Source organism: Mauremys mutica, chromosome 8, assembly GCF_020497125.1.
Source record: "Mauremys mutica isolate MM-2020 ecotype Southern chromosome 8, ASM2049712v1, whole genome shotgun sequence".
NCBI lineage: Eukaryota > Metazoa > Chordata > Testudines > Geoemydidae > Mauremys > Mauremys mutica.
This window is the reverse complement of record NC_059079.1, coordinates 78,142,971-78,166,466: the sequence shown is the minus strand read 5'-3', so window position 1 is coordinate 78,166,466 and position 23,496 is coordinate 78,142,971.

The following is a 23,496-nucleotide window of genomic DNA, read 5'->3' as shown; positions in this document are numbered from 1 at the left end:
TTTGTTGGAGCAGATAGCCTCATCAGCCAGGCCCAAGGAGAGGGTTTAAGTGGGGGACCAGGCAGCTTCATCTGACGGAGGCTGCTGAGTTTCTTATGGATCACTAGAAGGGACAGGTTCATCTGGCCCAGGCTTGTGATTAATTGCTAGGGGACACCAGATGGCTCGTTACATAGGGGCTCACAACTCAGTTGGTTTTGTTTTGCTCTTTTAGGACCAAACAGCTTCATGACATCTAGACTCATGTAATGTCATGGATAAGATACAGCTACAAAAACCCAGGGCTCTAGAAAAGCCGATAACTTGTTTCACCATGATGGTGCTGAGGTTAAAGACTCTGTCAGGCCATTGCTGAAGTAAAAGTAAAAGTTTCTTTCTGGATGAAGAGGCCTTCATCATGCTAGCTCTGAGCAAAGCTTCTTCCATAGATTAGAGAGATTCTCACAATGAATTTTTGGTGGCCTCAGAGTGCGGCCACCAATGTTTGCTAGTGGCTGCTCTGAGAAACCTCTCTCTCTGTCCCTGCCTCCAGCAGTCCTTCAGTGAGAGCCCTCCCTGGGGAAGGTGGGTTGGGAGCTCACCAGCTGCCTGCAAAGTCCCTGGCTCCCTGTGCCCTGGCTGGGTGGGAGCTGCCCAAAGAAGCGCCCGGTGACTGAACATCACAGCCACCTCCGCTGACAAGAGCCACCTCTGGCGCCATGCACACCAGCCCCACATGTCTCCAGAGGTGCTGCCCAGAGCCCCTACAGAAGGTTGTGCAGTGCAGAGCACCGATCCCTGCTGTCAGCGCCAGTGCAAACACCAAGCAGCGCATCTCACTGCCTTTGGTAACAGCTATTCAGGAGCAACAGCTGAGTGCTCCAGGGAGGGGCCGCTGTTTTGCCTGCCCCAATCTCTGCCCATGCTTTGGAGGCTGTCGTGGCTGCAAAAAATCCACTGGTAGCCATGTGCCGCCATGGTGGCTGCACATTTGAGAAACACTGGATTAGACAGTTACATGAATCCTGAGTGAGAAAAGATCTTTCTGACGAACCCGACATCAGTCACATCTGTCAGATGTGACAGTCTCTCAGAGGAAGCTGCTGGCCTCATCGTTCAAGAACTGACAGAACAATGCCTTCCAGGAAGTGGAAAAAGCAGTCACAGGTGGTGCTGCCTTTTTTTTTTTTTTTTTGAAAAAGCAGGTTGTTGTAGCAAAATGCTAGTGAGGCCGAAGTCTCCTTGTGGGAGTGGAGAGCTTCCTTCCTCCTGCTGCTGCTGAGGGAGGGATCTCTTTCAAGCAGTGTTCAACTTCATCATAGTGAGGAGGAGCAGTGAGCGCCTAAGAGCACCTTTTGGGCAGCTATTCCACAAAGCAGATGAAGCCATTACTTTCTGTTTAAGGCAAGAGGAGTAGACCGCCTGATCATCAATCTGAGGATGAAGTGAGGAGCCTGTCAAGGAGGCGATAGCTTTATTATTCTGGGTCTGAGGAATGGCAAAATCTCAAATGTGAGGCAGCTATATCACTCCTTAGACTGAAGTAAAAATGTCTCTGAGCAAAGCAGAGATTTATTATACTTGGGCTTACGGAGAGTCCATTCAGAAGATCTTAGCTGGGGGCCGCTTTGAGGGATTGTTTAACTACAGGGCAGGTAGCTTTGCACACCAGGAATGAGATATAGAACTATTTCAGAGTCAGAAGTCAGAGATTATAGTCTCTTTCCAGAAAGAATTCTCTCTCCTTCAGTTGCCCATTATATCTTGGGGGATGTCAGGGTCTATTTCATGAAGCAGATGTGTCTTCACATATTGGCAATGGTGAGTGTCATCAAGTAAGGTAAGAGATTCTTTCAGGGTGCAGACAATTTCAGTACAAGTCCTCTGAGATGAGATCATCTTCCAGGCATCAGATAGCCTGACCACAGCTATGGCTAATGTACACATATGATTGTTTTTATGAATCAGAGAGATCTCTCACTCCAAGGCAGAGATAACCTTCTCCATGTGAAGTGAACAACATGTTGACAGTAGGGCTGATGGAGGAGGACCACTGAGGGAAACAGGAAGTGCAGAGGAAAGAAGCAATTTTAAGGAAGTGGATAGCTGTAACACCTCTGAGAAGAGAATGTCTTTCAAGGAGCAGAGAAAGCATCTTCGTGAAATCTGGAGAGCATCTTTTCAACACATCAGAGAGAATTATCAGCATGTGCCAAGAGAACAATCTGTCGGGCTGCAAATGACTCCACCATACCTAGACCAAAGTAAGTGTTTGTCAGGGGGCAGGTAACTTCAGCAGACTTAACCACCCCAGCTATGAGGAAAAAATCTTTTTCAGGGAACAGATACCTTCATCTAACTAAAGCTAAGATAAGAACTTCTTACAGGAAGCATTATCTATCAGACTAAGGAGAGAGTCCATTTAACAGCTTCATCATCGCACTACATAGGCAAGAGTTGTTTTCTTGGATCCCATACTTATCTCAGCCCCTTAGGGATGAATGTATCTCATAGAGGAATTGGACAGGTAAGAACTTCTCTAAGGAAGTAAACATTCTCTTGACAATAAGGCTGACGAAAGAGGAGCACTGAAGGAGTCAAGATGAGGAGATAAGAAAGCTGTTCATGGAGCAGAGAATATTATCACACCTGAAGGGAAGTGAGAATCCCTTTACAGGAACAAACAATTATTTCATATGGGAAGGGATAAGAGTTTCTTTAAAGGAAACTACATCACACCAGTTTTGAAGTAAGAATTTTTTTCACATATTAGCTTTATAGCTCCCGGGCTTGAGTTGAGGGTCTCTTTAAGGAAGTGAAGTGCTCCCTCATACAAAGGGAAGGTATGAATCTCTTAAGTATTTATTACTTTATTTAGCTGTTAAAGCAATAATATATTGCCAGTCCTGTGCTCTAGATTCCTTTGCCTTTCATTAACATACATTTTTATAATATGTACATAAACAGCTCTCACCTTAGCCCATAAAACTAAAGACAAAAATTCTCCAACTCTTGAAGTTAGCTGCTGTCTAAAGCAGACTCTTCTTTCAGCCATGACTGATGAGGTTATCTTGCTTCATAACACAGACCCTCACTTCAGCCTTCTTACTCCAAAGGAATCTCACCTACAAATGGATTGATGAAACCATCTATTTTCTTGAAAGAGACTCTTGCCTCAGCAGCTTTGTGATGAAATTATACCCGGTCATCTCAGTAACAGCAGAATGAAGGGAGATCTCTATCCACAGACAGAGACTCTCGCCACAGCAACAACATTGTGTTGCAACAACCTGATTTCTCAATGAGACATTTATCTCAGGCAGTTGTGATTGCACCATCTGCCTTGTCAGGTAGTCAGTTAACTCAGACTTGCTGTGAGGAGGCTAGCCGGTAAGAGGAAGCTCCCTGTTCCTGAAAAATAATCCAATGACTCTCCCAAATTATTTGTTCCATTACAGATACTCTAATCTCAGGCCAGGCATAATTTTGGAACTAAGGGAGCCTTCTAACGATAAGGAGGCTACATAGATTCTCTGGAGTGAGGAGAAGATCTTGCATAGAAAATGAATAGTTTCACCATAACTGGGTCTTGAGGAGGGCCTCATTCAGGCTGTGTACAGCTTAATGACAGAGTCTGAGGTAAGTGCCTCCTTCAGGAAGTGAATAACTTAATGACACTAGGAATGAGGTAAGGGTGCCTCTCAGGGGTCAAATCCTCAGGACTGATGTGTTGAAGCTAAGAGACTTTTTCAAAGGGTAAATTCTTGTATCAACCCAGAAGAGAGGTAAGAATTTGTCTGAAGAAACTGGAGCTGAAGTTATAGTCTCACTGAGAGATCGAATAGTTTTGTCATACTGGTTTTGAGGTAAATGTCTTGCTCTGAAGCAGGTAGTTTCATTACACTGAGCTGAGGTGAGAGTCTCCAAGGGACCAGACAGCTACATAACACCTTGGCTAAGTTGCAAGGATCTTACAAGGAAAAAATTGCTTCATTGCACCCTGCTGAGGTAAGGTTTTCTCTCAGGGTGAAGATTGCAATATTACTAGCAGGCTTAGTTTGTAAACTCTTAGGGTACATCTCCACCGCAGCTGGGAATGTGCTTCCAGCTCAGCTAGACAGACAAGTGCTAGCCCTGCTAGAGCTAGCAATATAAAATTAGTAAAAATAGCACTTTAGCTGGGGATAACATGGGCAGCAGCTTGGGCTACCCACCTGAGTACATACCAAGAGGGTCCAGGGGGTTTGTACTCAGGCAGCTAGCCTGAGCTGCATCCCGCTCTACCCTCACCTACACTATTTTTAGCGTACTAGCTCCAGCAGAGCTAGCATGCATCTGTCTACCTGAGCTGGGATGAACCCTCCCAGATGCACTGTAGGTGTACCCTGAGGGGAAGAGACTGTTTTTTTGTTCTGTGTTGGTACAGCACCTACCACAATAGGGTCCCAGGCCATGACTGGAGCTCCTAAGCATTACCACACCACAAATAAATAATATATACCAACGACTGTTGTGAGGTTACATTCATCAGTGTTTCTGAGGCCCTCAGCTACTACATTGATGGGCCATAAAAGTATCCAGACAGATGGGTAGACTACACAATATGTTGCACTAATATACAGTAGCCCCATCAGACCCGGTGAGAAGAGAGTGCTTCTTTTATGAAAAAAAAAAAAAGCCAATATCCTAATCCACCCAGGTTGATATAATGTTTCAAGATGGTTTACTCACAACTGTCCAGTTAGGCAAGGATCGCTTTCAGAAAGAGATACCTCCGCCCAAGTGAGGTGAAAGTAACAGCCTCTTCCAAGCAAAAAAATATTGCTGGGCTGAGGTGAAACTCTGTTTCATAGGTCACAGACCTATAGGGTGACCAGAGAGCAAGGGTGAAAAATCAGGACAGAGGGTGGGGGGTAATTGGCACCTATATAAGACAAAGCCCAAAATATCGGGACTGTCCCTATAAAATCGGGACATCTGGTCACCCTACAGACCTAGCTTGCTTGCAGGCCTGAGGTATGATTCTATGAGGATATGAACAGAGTCATGACAACAGGACTGCTGGATAAATATCATTAAGGGAATAAGCTCCTCAAAAGCAGACACCTTAGCATACCAGGGTGGAGCAGGGAGACAGCCTCACCCCACTCTCTTCCTGCTCTCCAGAAGACTGATTCTGTACCACTGAATTCAAGGAGAGTTTTGCCGTTGATTTCTATGAGAGCAGGTCACAGCTGTATTGTGGGGGAGAGTGGGTTCACTGGGACTCCTCCTACCCAGAGTACACCTTTGACTCAAACATAATTTGGCCTAGAGATAGACCTGAATTGCATGGTTCAGATCAGAATCTAATCTTTCCCAAACTTCAGGGAGTTCAGATCCAGGGTTTTGGTTCAGACCCTTCTGTAGCAAACACAAACACCTGAGTACCACCATTGTGCAGACTCTGTCACTATTACACAATCCACACGGCACAGAATTTGGACACAGTCCCGCAAAATATTCCTAGACATGCGAGACCCCAATGCACAAATGCAACATGCTTTCCAAGCCCGTGGCACGTGAAAACTCCCCCTGACACCTGCTCCAATTGATTATGTTTGCATCTTGGCAGCCAGCCAGGTCTGAGCTAACTCTCTCCAGCTGGATCCCTATACCGCACGTAACATATTTTGACCACACTGTAGCTAGGAATCCCAGACAGTCAGCAGACAAGAGACTAATGATGTTCTAGTTCAAGCTCTAGTAAACGGTGCAGCTGCAGGTTAGACTCAAGCATACCCAGAACCACTCATTTGAGACCCCCCCTTTTGTAATCATGAGTGTTCCTCAGTGACTGTATATTGGGAGTGCTGGGCCAGGCTGAAAGAATGGACTGGAGGCAAGGACGGGCTGGGGTGGGGAGGAGAGAGGACAACAGGGAGGGTGGCAAGAATGGGGAAAGCAGGATTAAGAAGGTAGTAGGGACAGGTTGCAGGAGACTGCAAGAGGTTACAGGGCACTGTGCTGCCCATGGATGATGGAAAGCCACTGAAGGAAGGCAGCAGGTGCTGCCTGGAGAGAAGGGAGCCCAAAGTACCCCAGGCTGAGGCAGGAGGGAGCTGTGAGGACAGGGGACAGAGGAGGCAGGCTCAGAGAAGAAAGGAGCAGTGCTGCTGTAGGAGTGGAAAACTATGCTGGGAGGAGTAGGCATGGAGTGGGCAAAGGTGTCACACCTTTGGAAAGCCCTGGTCAAGAGCAGGAGCAGCTCATCCACTCACACAGCCATTCTTCCAGCATTCACAGAGACACTGGGACTGGGGATCTTGTTACTATCTTCTCCTAAGGCATGGGAGAGGATTCAGGAGATGACAACAGCAGAGGTTACCTCCCCTGCTACACTCCAACCCAGGAGCCTCAGCCCAGGAGTTCTTCTCCTTGGCAGCTGAGCCCTGCCTAGCAGCATCCCTGGATGGAGAGTGATTAGAGAGGAAGTTCTCCTCTGTCTCCCTAGACCACTAGGGCTTTGTATGGTAGATAGTGACACCAGGGGTGTCAGAATACTGCATGAAGCAGAGGTTCTTCAAGTGATGACCACAGAGGTACATGGTGGAAAGAATCAGTCAAGAAAGCCAGATATTGCCTAAAGCAATAAAGTTGATTACAAATGCTTTCCCTGCAGGTGGATATGATACAAGGGAATGAGGGGATAGGACACTGCTATTAAGGAATTACCAAAAAAAAAAGGCCACATCCAATCCAAAACTCCAGCTAAACTTGAACTAAAGCAAGGTTCTGAAATGTTTCTAGATACACTATAGATGCAGGAGTAGAGTTCAGAGTTAGGGCTGCTCTGTGATTTTATATAGAAAATGTAACTTCAGTATTTGTAAGATAGACTCGTTGATGACCTCTGTATTTGCACAGCACCTAGCACAATGGAGACCTAACCTGCTCCAGGCTTTCTGGGTGATACTATGATATTGTTGCCCCTTCTCTTCACATCACCATTACCTCTCTCCCAAGTGGTAACAGATGTTCAAGGCCTTGCGTATCAGCTTCTCAGTGGAGGAGAAATCAGTGACATGGAATCTAGGTATCTTCTGAGTGTAACTTGTTTTATTTACACCGATACACCAGTCCTGGAACAAGACAGTCAAGCAGCATGCAGGGCAATTGCTTCTTCCAGGAATGTCAGCCCTACTCCAATGCCCAGTTTCCAGGGAACAACTCTATCTTAAAAATTTACTGTAATCAGAAGCTAAGGCAGAGAGGAAACTCTCCTGCTGCCCATACAACTCGCTCTCTCCTGAAACTCACATAACCCAAAAGCCAACAACCCAGCATGTCTTCCCAAAAACCTTACTCGTACATCTAGTGCTTGTCTACACAAACATTTAGTTCATGACAAGCTGGGGTATGAATATACCCTGCGAGGCTGCGGCAAACTAACTGTCCATGTGGACCCTGCTGGCATGCATTAATAGTTTGTTAAAGCACTTTGACCTAGTCCTGTTTCAAAGAGGACTAGATCAGAGCACATGGACATGCATTAACACATTTTGATCTACTCTTTGAAACAGGACTAGCTCAAGTGCATTCATGAACTATTAGCATGCATAAGTAGGGCCCACATAGCTCATGCGGATAGATTCACACCCCAGCTTGCTGCTAACTAGCTGTTTGTGTAGACTTGCCCTACGAAAAAGAACTTGGAAGATTATGTGTAACACCTCCTGGGGACCCCTGCCATGCCAATACAAACAACAACAATTTCTTCATACTTAATACAAGGAATAGCCACAAAACTGGAAATATTGAAGGAAAGTTGTTATTATCATGCCTAACTTTGGTGGATTTACACCAGTATAAATGAGATCAAAATGACTGGCCCAGCATGATTTAAGAGGTTGTTTTTTCCACGAGTCTCTCGATTACTAAGAATAGCGCTCTTTTATATAGCAGAGAGTCTAGCAATGCATTCGCTCCTTTCTTTTTTCCACCAGCTTAGCTCTGTCCAAAATTAGAACCAAAACAAAAGAATTAGAAAAGAATTCCTGCAGACTGGCAAAGGATTTAGTTCATGTGGCAAGACTCAGAGCTTAATGGGGACAATTAAAGGTCATAGTCAGATGTTAAAAGATTCCTCAGAGAGACTCAGCTCACAGCCAGAACGTGTATTTCTCAATGGAAACTACTGTAACTTTACATTCCATAGCAAAGACAAGGTATGATCCCATACGCACTGCAAAGCATTGTTGTTTCTTATGATCCACCATGACTATCTGTGTGATTGCCCTAGGCCTAATCCAAGGGTAGGCAACCTATGGCACGGGTGCCGAAGGCGGCACACGAGCTGATTTTCAGTGGCATTCATGCTGCCCGGGTCCTGGCCTCTGGTCCGGGGGGCTCTGCATTTTAATTTAGTTTTAAATGAAGCTTCTTAAACATTTTAAAAACCTTATTTACTTTACATACAACAATAATTTAGTTATATATTATAGACGTGTAGAAAGAGACCGTCTAAAAATGTTAAAATGTATTACTGGCACGTGAAACCTTAAATTAGAGTGAATAAATGAAGATTTGGCACACCACTTCCAAAAGGTTGCTGACCCCTGGCCTAATCAGTGGAGTAAACTCCTGGCACCATGTATAGTAGGTTTGTATTTGATTTACAGGTAAGGGAATAACATTGCACAAATATAAAACACAGCAATATCAAGCTTAGTCAACACTGGTGCAGTGGGTGAAAAACACAGCGCCCATAAATTCTCAGCGTTGCTGTACTGAAGACGTTGCATCCCAGTGAAATAACAGCAGAGGAAGATACAAGACAAGATGGATGACACTTCAACTACAATCAAAACTGATCCCTGTATCGGTAACAACTAGAGGCCCCAAGCCTATTGTGCCAGGCACTGCACAGATGTATAATAAAAGACAGCAGCTGCCCTGGAGATTTTATAATCTGGATAGACACAGGATGGGAGGAGAAACAGAGACACAGAATGGGTAAGTGACAACATTACACAGCAGGTGAACAGCAGAGCCCAGAATAGACCCCTTATCTAACTTCCCCATTGATTACCCTCGCCACTGGAGCACACTGAACCCAAGATGAACTTCTACTGGCTCTTTTAAATGTGTTTGTTTCACGTCTGTATATTTTCTTAACTTCTTTGTTTTGTCTTTCCATTGCTTCTTAATAAATATGACATTTAAAAACAAGTAACTTTAAGGAGCTGTTTTATTTCTGCAGCTACGCACAAAGAGAAAATTAATGTGTGCATTATGGGTGGAGAGTGTATGTAGCCAAATTAGCACAAATTCTTTTGGTATGAGACAAAAAACATATGTGAGGACATATTGCCTGAATTGGAAACATGTTGGAACTGACAGGATTTTCATTTATAAGCCAAAATATTAGAAACTGAATTTTTACCATATTTCAGAATTTTCTAGTTACATAACAAGAAACTTAAGCTGTGTGGGAAAAGTTGGGATGTCATGCAAACCAGAAGTCATCTGGGCCTTTATCCCTTTGCTTGACTAAAAGAAAAGGAAAAAAATACCACAGAGTAGTGGGTTATCCCTTGTGATTTGACTTATTAAAAGCAAAAAGGTTCTGAGTTGTTTAAATTCACTGGGCCTGATCCTCTAAATCCAGGATCTGATCCTCTATCCATCTTCTTCACTGTTGAGCAAGAAGAATGAATAGCAGGCAGGGGGACTGAGTGGCTCAGAGTGCTAGTAATGAAACCCAGTTCTCCTAGATCACCAGTACAAATCCAGCCCAGGTCAGAAGTGTCTGAAAGCCATTGTCAGCCAAAGGCTGTTCAGTCACCTCAATGAGAGATGCATTGGTGGGCCTCAGGTCAGTTCCTAGTGGACAGGTGTCCATGCCACAACATCACACCTGGAATCACTTCGGGCAGTCTCCACAGAGAATTCCAGCTCAGGCACTGGAGAGCTACGTCAGAGCCCAATCCTGCAAGGTGCAGAGCACCTCCTGCAAGACAACGAATACTCTCGACTCCTTGTGCACCAAACGACCATCCTTTCTTCATTCAAACACACCTCTTCCACCTAGCCTGGGCAATACCAATCACCCATCAGTGCCTGCACCACTCAAAGAATGTTCCTTCTCCCTGTTTAATATGAGAGCCATATCCAAAGGGGGGCGGGGGTGATAATGAAGAGGGGGTAGTTCCCTTTTATGGACACCAAGCCAGCCAGTTAGCAATAAAATCCCTCTTGAGGGCTGCTTGCTTTACCTGTAAAGGGTTAAAAAGTCCCTCAGGTAAAGAAACGGGAGTGGGCACCTGACCAAAAGCGCCAATGGGAAGGCTAGAACTTTTTAAAATTGGGGAAAAAAGCTTTCCTTTGTGTTCTGTGGTTGTTCTCTGGAGAGAGGGGAACAGAGCAAGTCAAGGCTATGATTATGCTGTAAAAAGCTTTTTGCCAGGTATGGAAATCATCAGATTATACCTAAAACTTGCCAAATATGCAAGTAGATTAGGAAAGATCTAGAAAGACGCAATTAGGGTTATTTCTTTTATTTTCTGTAAGGTTTGTGGACTCCTCTGTGCTAACCCGAGATGCTTTTGTTTGCTTGTAACCTTTAAGCTGAACCCCCAAGAAAGCTATTTTGGGTGCTTAATTTTTTGAATTGCTCTTTTAAAATCTAGCAAAAGCCTAAGCTCCAGATGTATTTTCTTTCTTTTTGTTTTTAATAAAATTTACCTTTTTAAAGAACAGGATTGGATTTTTGGTGTCCTAAGAGGTTTGTACACATGTTCTTAAATTAGCTGGGGGCAACAGCTAATTTCCTTTGTTTTCTTTCTCAGCTCTTCCCCGGGGGCATGGGGGCAAAGGGGCTTGAGGGTACCTCACAGGAAGGAATTCCCAAGTGCACCTTCCTGGGATCCCAAAAAGGGGTTTGCATTTGGGTGGTGGCAGCATTTATCAAGCCAAGGTCAGAGAGAAGATGTAACCTTGGGAGTTTAATACAAGACTGGAGTGGCCAGTATTAATTTTTAGAGTCCTTGCGGGTCCCCACCTTCTGCACTCGGAGTGCCAGAGTGGGGAATCAGCCTTGACAGAGACAATGGACAATGGAGCTACTTCAGTTTACACCAGCTGACCCTTACTCTCTGAATTTGTTTTGCCTCTGCTCATGTGGACAGCAAGCCCTTTGGGGAAGAGACCTTCCCTTCCTAGATGTTTGCACAGCTCCGAGCACACTAAGTAGCATTCAGTAATTATGTTTATCCCACACTATTGGGCATCTGCTTGATTGGGAATCTGAGCTTCATTATTTTGCTCTTTAATGTAATCAGTGAAGTTTTGCTGGCCCATGGGTAAGTTAGCAATAATATTCCACATGCAGGAACAGAGGTAATTATTGTCATTACAGCTGGAGAAATACATCATAAAATATTCAGCAAGAAATTCAAATAAGGAAGTGAATTTTCTACCCTTGTGTTCATACCTCTTTGGTATCTGCTTTCCAAAATTTTGAGCTTTCCTGCCTGTACGTTAATTGTAACAGAAACATTTTAGTTAATATTCTCGGTATTGAGTTTTGAACTCATGCACCAGAAATCTGATTCTAAGAATTACGCTCATCCAATGAGGGAAAAGAAACAACAGCTATCTGCCTAGTCAAAGCTAACTCTAATGACATTCCTGGATGGATTGCCTTTGGGAATTCAACATGGGGCTTCTGGAGCAAAAAGCACAAATCACTACAGTTTGAGTTAAAGGGCCAGGTCTGTTAACTCACAGCCAATAGCAGACTCTTAATCCTTTTACATGGTTAAGCCACTAGAGGAGGACAAAGAGCCATGCTGTGTGTCTGATGGGGTTAAAATGATCAAATATGTATAATTAGCTGTTCACCAGCAAGCTGCAGACCAAGAATAATCCATAGAAATTAATGAGCCAGTCATTCTGAATAACGAATTAATTAGAGAAAAGCTTCTCCAAACCTTCCACAAATACAAGATAAGGCAAAATGCACCAGCTGAATTACTCGCAATACTCGGGTAATAGTAAAACGCCTTTCTAATTCAGCTTTGAATGAAGCTACAGAACCTATGTAAATAGGCTCTAAAGAGGTGATTGTGGTCATTTTCTGCATGTCTATTTTGTAATTTTACCTTTTCCAAGCTAGAAGGCCCTGGGCTGGACAGAAGAGTCTTCACAGCCTCATACAAATTAGTGGAGGGCAAACCTTTAAAGATCGGGAGGTTTGGTTTGGATCAATCACCTAAAATGTAGGATACTAACCTGAATCTTTTCTGAACTAGGAAGAGCTAGGGAGTCTGGTATTAGAGTCAGCAAGAAAACACCCACTCAAGCCACAGCCTGGATCAGACAAATGAAGAAAAAAAAATCCACACCAGAGGCTTTATGTAAACAATTTCCTAGGCAACAGTTTCCCAAGCAGTTACAGCAATATGACTGTAGTGGAAGAATATGGGAATACAACTTGTATCTGCTGATGAATGAATCCTGATCCTGCCAACCTGAACATTAAGGCTGATTCCCTTAAAGATCCATGTCCCTCCTCCCCTGGGCTAGAGCCCAGCTAAACACTGGGAGGAGCACATGGAGCACTCAGTGGGGTGATTGAAAAAATTCAATTTCTGTAGTTCACAAACCCAGGGGCACCAAACTTTGCAGTACTGGAGCATCATTAGCCTGAAAGTCTAGTGCGAATACACAGAACACACGTGTCTCAGGGAGTACACAGTAAGAGATCTAATTCCATGAAAATACTGAGGTCCAGATCCTCACTGTTATTTTAGCTCCTAACTTCCTCTGAGTTCAACGAGTTAGGTGCCTAAATATCTTTGCTTACTGATCCTTACTGTTTCCAGCAAATTACTCCATTCCACCCCCTCTCCTGTCAATCTGATCCCTATGAACCCTTCCTACTCTTGGCCTCTGTCCCTGACCCATTTTTAACCCATGAGGTTTATATACTATTGTATGACTTGGATCTTGATCATCTGAGCAGGAAAGGAATAGAAGGTGAAGGGTGAAGATGATTCATAAATATATTTTATTAACAATTATCCTTAGTATTATTTTTCATTTTGTTATTGTTATTATTATAAACATCAATTCCTTTTCAGCTATCCAGTCATTCTGGTTTTTCAATCAAGGACACAGAGGTCAAAGTCAGGGGCCACTTATTCATTCTAGTGATGTGATGAAATGTACTCATGTTTCTGCCCAGTCTTCCTTGGTATAGTCATCAGGCTGATGTTTAGCCACAGTGTCTCTTCTTTAGAGTGGGGATTTCTTTGCTTTCAAATCTATTCTGCATGTGTTTCCCCAAGATGTGCTTCTATTGGATAAGTGGCAACTTCTGGCTTAAAGTTACATCATTAAACACAGAGGGGCCAGTTTCTCCTCTGGTGTAGAGCTGCGTGGCTACACCGAAGTCAGAGTAGCTACACTGATTTACACCAGCTAGGGATCTGGCCCTGCTTTTCCAAGTGCACATCTCAAGCAGATGGAAAAGGTTGATCGTATTAGCTTTAAGATGCCAGCACTTCAGGGCATGGCTCTATGAATGTTATGTCTTGTCTGTTTCACGCTGGCAGCTCCTCTGATTCCAAGGTTTCTGCTGGCTCGGAAGCTCTCCAGCCATGCATTCACTGGGGTAGTAATAACAAGATGGGACCTAGGGAGAGAGCCTGCTCTCACTGCAGGCTGCAAATAACACCCTTTGAAGCCAGCAGCACAGATCCTTCTGGGGGAGACTGGAGGGAATGATAAACAATCCACTACAGCTAAAAGGAGCATTCTATCAATGATATTATTTTATATCACTTGAGATATAAAATAATATTTAACCCTTTATAAACTACACACTATGCAGCACAATCACCCTCCCATCCCACCTCCAATTCACTCACTGGCCCCTGACCTGCTAGGAGATAAATCTGTGCTCCACCAAGAGGCTGAGCAGTTAATATGACCCCATAGCGAATGGCTTTTATCATCTCCCTACCGTTCATTCAAGGGTGTGCGCCAGAGAGGGAGAATCATCGAATCACAGAAACTTAGGGCTAGATGGGACCTCGAGAAGTCATCAAGTCCAGTTCCCTGCGATGAGGCAGGACCAAGTAAACCTAGATCAGCCCTGACAAGTGTTTGTCCAAATTATCTTTAAAAGCTTCCAATGACCTCTCTTAGAAGCCTGGTCCAGCGCTTAGCTATGAGAATGAGGCTTTTTTATTTTTCCTGGCTACACCACTATTCTTGGCCTAAATTGCTTTCTGGCTGATTGCTAACCATCTTGTACCCCTAAGGGGATTCTCACATGGCCTCACAACAGTGGCGGGACCATCCTCTCCAAGGGTCTGAGACTGTGAGGTGCTGAGCCTTCTCGCCTCCCAGCAAAGTGGGCGAGAACTGATGGTGCTCAGCAGCTTGCAGGAGACAGGCTTCTAACTGAGGTCACACTGCTGAAGATCAAGATTTTCCAAAGCATTCAGCATGGCAACAATCCAGCCTTATTTCATGTATCTACCTTTTATTTTGGGAGATAGCTTGAATTATGAGTAAGTGATGCATTGACTGCAAAAAACACTGGCTCATCAGAGCTCTTCATTAAAGGTAGCAAGAAATCCAGACAGCACTGTGTAACTTAGCCAAATCGGTTGGCTAAGTAGAAATGAAATACAGCTCAAAACTGGACGTGCTTTTGGACTTAGCATTGTATCGCACATTTATCATAAGAATGCTGTCTGGACACCCACATGGAGAGAGTTACTGGGCTATGTGAGTTCTAATCACTCAGCACACTGGAAGCATTTGAGGTTAGTTTATACGAAATTGCCCCGTGTCACACATCTGTGAATGTCTATTTTTCATCAGCTGTGTGATTCACTTCTCTAAGGCTACGTTTCATTGCACCTTTTCATTTAAATATCTCTTTAATTACTCTCTCAAACAGCAACGGCATCACCACAGTAACACTGTGCATTGATACTCGGACTTTTATCCAAAGATCTTCAAGAGCTTTCAGGGGGAAATTGCCTGAGTAAAGACTTGCAAATTCCCATTGAAGCTCACTGGGGTCTGCTTGAGTGCTGAGTACAGCCAGAATAAAAGCTGACTAAGGACTTCAAGAATGGGTGTGATATGCATGTAGTGAAAGACCACCTTCCCAGAGAGGCAGCGGTGACCTGTGGTGTAGCAAACTGAGGAATCAAGCTTTTGTGTGTGTGTGTGTGTGTGCGCGCGCGCGCGTAAGTAGTTCACTGAGGCCACTAACACTAATTCTGGATACTTCAATTTTTAGGTGACCAGCTAGAAAGACCTAGAATCTGATTTTTGGAGGTCCTGAGCAAGCACAGTTGGTGTTCAGCACTTCTGAAAATCAGGCTCAAAATATCTCAGTTTGAGCATCTAATCATCAAAACACTCAAAATTAAAAGGTAAATGGAAATTTGAGCCCTGTGTGCCTCAGTTACCCTGAGCCATATTCTCACCTGTTATAAACTCGGGGGTAGCTTTATTGACTTCAATGATCTTACAAGATCTTACAGCTTACAAGAAGTGGAAGATTGGACAAATAACCAGGGAGGAGTATAAAAGTATTGCTCAGGCATGCAGGTGTGAAATTAGGAAGGCCAAATCACACTTGGAGTTGCAGCTAGCCGGAGATGTTAGGAGTAACAAGAAGGGTTTCTTTAGGTATGTTAGCAACAGGAAGAAAGTCAAGGAAAGTGTGGGCCCCTTGCTGAATGAGGGAGGGAACCTAGTGACAGAGGATGTGGAGAAAGCTAGTGTACTCAATGCTTTTTTTGCCTCTGTCTTCACAGACAAGGTCAGCTCCCAGACAGCTGCACTCTGCAGCACGGTATGGGGAGGAGGTGACCAGCTCTCTGTGGAGAAAGTAGTAGTTCGGGGCTATTTAGGAAAGCTGGACGAGCACAAGTCCATGGGGCCGGATGCGCTGCATCCGAGGGTGCTAAAGGAGTTGGCCGATGAGATTGCAGAGCCATTGGCCATTATCTTTGAAAAATCATGGCGACCGGGGGAGGTCCCAGATGACTGGAAAAAGGCTAATGTAGTGCCCATCTTTAAAAAAGGGAAGAAGGAAGATCCAGGGAACTACAGGCCAGTCAGTCTCACCTCAGTCCCTGGAAAAATCATGGAACAGGTCCTCAAGGAATCAATCCTGAACCACTTAAAGGAGGGGAAAGTGATCAGGAACAGTCAGCATGGATTCACCAAGGGCAAGTCATGCCTGACTAACCTAATTGCCTTCTATGATGAGATAACCGGCTCTGTGGATGAGGGGAAAGCAGTGGATGTGCTATTTCTGGACTTTAGCAAAGCTTTTGATACAGTCTCCCACAGTATTCTTGCCAGAAAGTTAAAGAAGTATGGGCTGGATGAATGGACGGTAAGGTGGATAGAAAACTGGCTAGATGGTCGGGCTCAACGGGTAGTGATCAATGGTTCCATGTCTAGTTGGCAGCCGGTATCAAGTGGAGTGCCCCAAGGGTCGGTGCTGGGGCTGGTTTTATTCAATATCTTCATTAACGATCTGGAGGATGGTGTGGACTGCACCCTTAGCAAGTTTGCAGATGACACTAAACTGGGAGGAGTGGTTGTTACGCTGGAGGGTAGGGATAGGATACAGAGGGACCTAGACAAATTAGAGGATTAGGGCAAAAGAAATCTGATGAGGTTCAACAAGGACAAGTGCAGAGTCCTGGAAGAACGGAACGGAAGAATCCCATGCACTGCTACAGACTAGGGACCGAATGGCTGGGCAGCAGTTCTGCAGAAAAGGACCTAGGGGTTACGGTGGACAAAAAGCTGAGTATGAGTCAACAGTGTGCCCTTGTTGCCAAGAAGGCTAATGGCATTTTGGGTTGTATAAGTAGGGGCATTTCCAGCAGATCGAGGGATGTGATCATTCCCCTCTACTCAGCACTGGTGAGGCCTCATTTGGAGTACTGTGTCCAGTTTTGGGCCCCACACTACAAGAAGGATGTGGACAAATTGGAGAGAGTCCAGCGGAGGGCAACAAAAATTATTAGGGGGCTGGAGCACATGACTTATGAGGAGAGGCTGAGGGAACTGGGATTGTTTAGTCTGCAGAAGAGAAAAATGAGTGGGGATTTGATAGCTGCTTTCAACTACCTGAAAGGGGGTTCCAAAGAGGATGGATCTAGACTGTTCTCAGTGGTAGAAGATGACAGAACAAGGAGTAATGGTCTCAAGTTGCAGAGGGGGAGGTTTAGGTTGGACATTAGGAAAAACTTTTTCACTAGTAGGGTGGTGAAGAACTGGAATGGGTTACCTAGGGAGGTGGTGGAATCTCCTTCCTTAGAGGTTTTTAAGGTCAGGCTTGACAAAGCCCTGGCTGGGATGATTTAGTTGGGTTTGGTCCTGCTTTGAGCAGGGGGTTGGACTAGATGACCTCCTGAGGTCCCTTCCAACCCTGAGATTCTATGATTCTATGATCTGTCCCCCAGCTCTAAAATGGGGATATTCATTCTCACTCACCTTTGAGATATACAAACTGGTGTAAATCAGGAGTGACTCCAGTGAGTGTAAACCTGGTGTCACTGACATTAGAATCAGGTCCAAAGAACACTCTCTATAACAGTGGTGGGCAAACATTTTGGCCCGAGGGCCACATCTGGGTATGGAAATTGTATGGTGGGCCATGAATGCTCACGAAATTGGGGGCTGGGGTGGAGGAGGGCGTGAGGGCTCTGGCTGGGGGTGCAGGCTCTGGGGTGCAGGAGGAGGCTCCGGGCTGGGACTGAGGGGTTCGGAGGGCGGGACGGGGATCGGGGCTGGGGCAGAGGTTTGGGGCGTGGGAAGGGGTCAGGGGTGCAGGCTCCGGGCGGTGCTTACCTCAAGCAGCTCCTGGAAGCAGCAGCATGTCCCCCCTCCGGCTCCTACATGGAGGCGTGGCCAGGCAATGCTGCGCACTGCCCCATCTGCAGGCACCACCCCTGCAACTCCCATTGGCCCTGGTTGCCAGCCAATGGGAGTTGCGGGAGCCATGCAGCGCCATGGCATGCGCAGAGCAGGGTAATCCCCAGACCCCACTCCGCGGCAGGAGCTCAAGGGCCTGATTAAAACATCTGAAGGGCCAAATGCAGCCTCCGGGCCGTAGTTTGCCAACCTCTGCTCTATAATTTATAGTGACATTCTGACAAGATCCTTCAGTATGTACATCTGAGAATAGCATAACCTGCTTTGTCTGTTTATTGCAATGGCATCACATTGTTTACTCCTCAATACCACCCCACTCCCTGTTTCGTTCTGCATCAGTGCTGTTTATTTGCTCTCCAGATTGCTTCCCTTTTTATTTAGTGTGGTCATCACCAAATTTATCATTGTTGATATTATACATCTGTCTAGATCAGTGGTTAACAATTGTTCCATACCGAAACACCTTTTTCCATGCCAGGACCACCACAGCAGCCCTCTAATTGGGATCCCCTTCACAGTTAACAATATGGAAAGAAGCCACTGAGACCCGTTTGTGACTCCCAGGATACAAACCCCATAATCTAGATCACTAAAGAGATGCTTTCAGGTTAAAAAGACATTTCCTTATGTTTCCTATCAACAAGCCTGAGATTATTGAAAGTGAAGTGTCAAAAAAAAATTAATTTGCTTATTTTGCCATTTAGCCTGTACGCTCTTTTATAACATTTCTCTAAGCTTGTCAATTTCACTATTGTTTCTAGTCGATATCACTTTTATGATCTCCTGCACAAGCACAATTCTGCAGAGCTTGGGTTACAAATACCATGGGAGATGTTTAGTTGGTTGGTTTCTGCTGGAGTGGAACAAATGGCAACATTTCTATCAGATATTCTGCTAGTTTATTTTTACAAAACCCAAACTTGGGGCCAAAAAATTGAACTGAGCGTGTCCCGTTAATTAAAAGATGCATAATAAACCGCAATGTTCATGCCGGTAATAAAAATCCCTTTGTAGCATTTCACTTAGAGATTTCAGCCTTAATGATTACTCTGTGTTGCCTGTGTGTCAGCCAATTTTTAATCCATGCTATGGTACTTTTTATCTGCTTGGTATGTATCCAGATTTTTAAATACAGTTTCATATGGCATGATATCAAATGGCTTGCTAAGATCCAAGAATACAGTGTCTATTGAATTCCCTTTATCTGCTCTAAATGAGTAATTCATTATATTAAAAAAGACTATTAGATGTTTATGGCACAATAATTTTAATGAACTGTTTGTTGCTTGCCATTGGCTTCTCTCCCAAGTGCATATATTGACTCCATGATGCACTTGACTATTTTGTCGGGAATACACATCAGATGACTGGGCTCTCATTGCAGGGATGTGTATGCAGCAGTTGCTGTACCCATATACACTCATAGACTTTAAGGTCAGAAGGGACCATCATGATCAACTAGTCTGAACTTCTGCACATTGCAGGCCACAGAACCTCACCCACCCACTCCTGTAATAGACCCTTAACCTTTGCTTGAGTTACTGAAGTCCTCAAATCATGATTTAAAGACATCTAATTACAGAAAATATATCATTTACACTGGTTTAAACCTACAAGTGACCTGTGACCCATGCTGCAGAGGAAGATGAAAACCCCCAGGGTCTCTGCCAATCTGACCTGGGGAAAAATTCTTTCCCGACCCCAAATTTGGTGATCAGTGAGACCCTGAGCATATGAGCAAATAGCTGGGAAATTCTCTTTAGTAACTCAGAGCCCTCCCCATCTAGTGTCCCATCTCTAGCAAATGGGCCACATGCCATTGTAGGCAATCCCATTGTGCCATCCCTTCCATCAAGTTATCAAGCCCAGTCTTGAAGCCACTTAGGCTTTTTTGCTCCCACTGCTCCCCTTGGAAGGCTGTTCCAGAACTTCACTCCTCTGATGGTTAGACTCCTTCACCTGATTTCAAGTCTAAACTTCCTGATAGCCAGTTTATATCCATTTGTTCTTGTGTCCACATTGGCACCTAACTTAAATAACTCCTCTCCCTCCCTAGCATTTATCCCTTTGATGTATTTATAGAGAGCAATCATATCTCCCCTCAACCTTCATTTGGTTAGGCTAAACAAGCCAAGCTCTTTGAGTCTCCTCTCATAAGGCAGGTTTTCCATTCCTTGGATCATCCTATAGCCATGTCATTTCTCACTGCTGGGTAATTGGGAAAAGGCGACTGACTGCACACTTTTGGGGAGATGCACCACTTTTCGGGGGTGGGGAAATATCATTTCCCCTCACCAGCATTTAAAGCTCTGTTTGTCTCTTCCTACTGTTCTAAAAGGCAAACAAACAATCTATTTTCCTTTTCCCAGTTATCCAGTTCCATACCATGCTCCTGTGGTTTAGGAAAAGTACTCCCCAAGGTTCTGAGCAGTGCCTTAGGCCCTGATTCAAGAAAGCAACCCTATCCAGTACAAGACTTAAGCATATGCATGAAATTAAGCGCATGCTTAAGTGTTATCCTGAATCAGGGCCTTAAAACTCTCAGGTGCTTCTTGTGCAGCCCTGCTGATTTCTGCAGGCCAAATCCTAAAGTCCTTGTTCATTGCCTTATGAAAAACTCTTCAGGACAGTGCAAAGCACACCACCCCAGCCGCAGCAACAGCACCTACTCCTCCACCACCACCACCCACTCACCCCATCCAGGCACCAGGGGTCTCTGGAGTACAGATGCATCACCTCCTGGAGACAGTGTAAAAAGTGAGTACGGCTCCTGGGGTCCTTTAGAGATGCTAAAGTGGCTCTTTGACTTCAACTAAAGTAAATATTGAGCCTGGTCTTCAAGATTTGGCCCCATCTCTTTAGTTTTATCCGATACGTACCCATCATTTGCTTCTTCACTTTCCTCTTTAGATAGAGCCAGCTCCAGGGTTGTGAGTTCAATCCTTGAGGGGGCCATTTAGGGATCTGGGGCAAAAATCTGTCTGGGGATTGGTCCTGCTTTGAGCAGGGGGTTGGACTAGATGACCTCCTGAGGTCCCTTCCAACCCTGATATTCTATTATTCTATTTCCTACAGTTTCCACTCTTTCTGGATGTATTTGTAGAACATTTTCTTAGTCTTTTTTCATTTTCCTTCACTCAACATTATTTCCTGTGTTTTCAGGCCTTCTCTGTCAACATATTAGAGCTGAAGATCTCAAAGCACTTCACAAACACTAACTGAAGAAGCCTCACATGGCTCATCTATTTGAGACATGGGCACAGACAAGCCACAGAAGGGCGGCTTAGGATACTCTTACTCTATTGAGAGAGCCATATGCCATGAATAATCCCACTGAAATCAATATTATCACATATGGAGTAAGGTAGTATGCAGAAAAAGAGTATCACAATCTGTCTTAGAGAGGTCAAAAGACTTGTCCAAGGTCACACGTGAAGCTAGAGGCACAGGGACTGACACAAGCCAGGAGTCCTAACTCCAAGTGTCTAACCACTAGACCCCACTCCCTTTCAGGATACATTTATTCCTCGCAATCTTCCTGCTTTTTCACTTCTTACACAGTTTTTGAAGTGGGTTGTATTAGAAGTCTTTCACAACCACATGGTTTCTTCATCATCAGCTCCAAAAAATAAAACATCTAGTGCAACAAAAGTGCACCCAACTTAAAACACACTGATGTCCACCCTTCAGGCCATTCAGTGGCTCAGTCTTAAGGGGACTGTCATGGTGCGAGACTCACCCCTACAGCACCTCCTGCTGGTCTCTCGGGGAATTAGCTTCCAGCCTCCAGGGCGCCCTCTATCAGCCGGTGTCTCACTACTGCTGGGCCTCCGTGTCCCCCCCCGGATCCCGGTGCCCCTTTCCACTCAAGTGCTGCCCCCCTATCCCCACCTTGCCTCAGTATATGGCTACTGCCCAGTCCCCATCTAACCCCCGTTCACTGGGGCAGACTGCAGTATATAAGCCACTCATCACAGGCAAGGGGGATTTGGACCTGCTGCCTCTGCTTCCCCATGGGCTGCCCGCTGCAACCCCAGTACCTATTCGGCCTTACTCTAGGCCTGCAGCCTGGAGGGTTTCCAGGCTGGAGCTCCCCAGCTCCTCTGGCCTTCCCCTGAGTCCTGCTCCACCTCAGGTACGCTCCCCAGCAGCCAGGCCCCTCCCTCTCAAAGGCTAGAGACAGTGCGTCTATCTGCTCCTAGCCCACTGCCCTCTTATAAGGGCCAGCTGGGTCCTGATTGGGGCATGGCCCCAGTTGAGGCTGCTTTCCCAATCAGCTTGGGCTGCTTGCCTCCAGCCACAGCCCTCTCCTGGGCTGTTTTTAACCCCTCCGGGCAGGAGCAGGGTGACCACCCTGCTACAGGGACATCTGAGTTCCCTCTCTTATCACAGTCAAATTCCTGAAATACCTTTTGGAGAAAGGTTCGCTTGACCCAGGCAGCAATAGCTGGTGCAAAGCCCATGTCATAAACTATAGTAGGTGTCCCCAAGGAGAGAAGTGAATGTTTTATGCATTCCACAATGTTCAATAGCCTGGTCAGCCGCAAAGAATGAGTGGGCAGAAAGCCCTGAGTTCAGTAGAGAAGAATGTGTTTCTTAGCCACAAGAAGCATAGCCAGAACACATCAGTCCTTATTTAACTTACCTCATTCAAACTTTTTCTGTACTGGTTTATAGAATACTTTAGATTTGGCCAAAACCTCAGCCTAATGACTGAACTGAACTTCCCTGACGGTTCACATTGGTCCTCGCCCTTCCCTGATCAACAAGGCCCTCTCCCCCACCACCTTCATTAACAACAATTTTGTGCAATCCAGAATGGGTAGTTTCAATAGGCCGGAGAGTCCTGTGCTAGAGGCAGCTTTCCAATCCCATGTGCTCCAGAGCTGCTCCATGGGCACAAAATGCATTTTGGGGGGCCTATGACACAAGAGAACTTGTGGGGATAGACTGTGCATGTCACTGTAGGAGTCTCTATTGCTGCCAAATGACTGGAGGATAGCTAATGTGACGCCAGTTTTTAAAAAGAGCCTCAGAGGTGATCCCGGCAACTACAGGCCATTAAGCCTGACTTCAGTACTGGGCAAACTGATTGAAACTATAGTAAAAGAACAGAACTGTCAGGCACATAGATGAATATAATTTGTAGGGGAAGAGTCATCATAGTTTTTGTAAAAGGAAATCATGCCTCACCAATCTATTAGAATTCTTTGAGAGGGTCAACAAGCATGTGGACAACTTAGATTTTCAGAAAACCTTTAACAAGGTCCCTCACCAAAGGCTCTTAAGCAAAGTAAACTGTCATGGGATAAAAGGGAATGTCCTCTCATGGACTGGTAACTGGTTAAAAGATACGAAACAAAGGGTAGGAATAAATGGTCAGTTTTCAGAATGGAGAGAGGTAAATAGTGGTGTGCCCCAGGGGTCTGTACTAGGACCAGTACTATTCAATATGTACATAAATTATCTGGAAAAAAGGGTAAACAGTGAGGTGGCAAAATTTGCAGGTGACACAAAACTACTTAAAGCAGACTGCAAAGAGCTACAAAG